The sequence below is a fragment of the Chinchilla lanigera genome, unplaced genomic scaffold (assembly GCF_000276665.1).
Source record: "Chinchilla lanigera isolate Chin_1 unplaced genomic scaffold, ChiLan1.0 scaffold00043, whole genome shotgun sequence".
NCBI classification, from domain to species: domain Eukaryota; kingdom Metazoa; phylum Chordata; class Mammalia; order Rodentia; family Chinchillidae; genus Chinchilla; species Chinchilla lanigera.
In genome coordinates this window covers 18,228,355-18,229,584 of record NW_004955444.1, presented here as the reverse complement: position 1 = coordinate 18,229,584, position 1,230 = coordinate 18,228,355, and positions in this window count along the sequence as shown.

Genomic DNA, 1,230 nt, shown 5'->3' with positions numbered 1-1,230 from the left:
CTTCTTCACGTGAGAAGTATGTATTCATCTCAAATACCTATTTTTGGTTTGGGTCTTTAAATTTGGGAGGTCTCTTTTTTTTTTGAGTTCTTTGTAGGTTCTCAGTGGTAAACCTTTTTCTGAGGAACAATTGGCTAAAATTTTTTCCCACTCTGTGGGTTATCTTTTTTTGGTCTGTTGGTGATTTCTTTTGCTGTGCAAAAGCTTTTTAATAAGATGAGATCCCAGTCCTTGATTCTTTGAGATATTTCTTATGCAGTCTGTGTTTTGTTTCTTGAACTCTCAACTGATACCTATGTCTTCAAGATTTCTACCAAATTTTCCTCCCGGTAGACTTAGTGTTTCTGTTTTAGTATTAGGTCTTTGATACATTTTGACTTTAGTGCATAGTGATAGACATTCACCTAGTTTTAGAATTTGGTATATGGAGAGCCAGTTTTTCCAGCACCATTATTAAAGAGGCTATCTTTCTTCCAGTGAATATGTTTGGCCCCTTTGTCAAAGATAAGATGGCTGAATGCATTTGTAGTTGTGTCTGCATCTTCTAATCTGTTCCACTGGTCCTCAGATCTGCTATTTTTGCTGGTACCATGCTGATTTTATCACTGTATCTTTGTAGTATAATTTCAAATCAGGGATTGTGATGCCTCCTGTCTTGCCTTTGTTGCCCAGGATTGCCTTTTCTATCGTAGGTCTCTTCTGGATCCAGATAAATTTTAGGAGTGTTTTCTTTAGCATTCCTCTGTGATGTATGTTAATGATATTTTGATCAGGATTGCATTAAATCTATATAACAATTTTGGAAGTATGACCATTTTCACTGTGTTGGTTCTTCTTACCCATAAGCAAGGGATATCTTTCCATTTTCTGATATTCTCTTTATTCTTCTTTTTCAGAGTACTGTATTTTTAACATATAGAGCCTTTACTTCCTTTGCTAGATTGATTCCTAAGTATTTCATTTTTTTGTATGCTACTTTGAAGGGCGTGGTTTCCCTAATTTCTCTCTCAGTGAGTTTGTTATTTGTGTGCAAGGATGCTATGGATAGTTGGAGATAGAGCTCAGTGGTACAAGAGCTTGCCTGGCAAGTACAAGGTCCTGAGTTTGATTCCTGGTACAAAAAAAAAAAAGGAATGCTATCGATTTTTGAGTGTTGACTTTGTATCCAGCTATGCTACTAAATTTGGTTATTAAGAGCGGGCTACCCAGGACCCCGTCACCATTACAGAC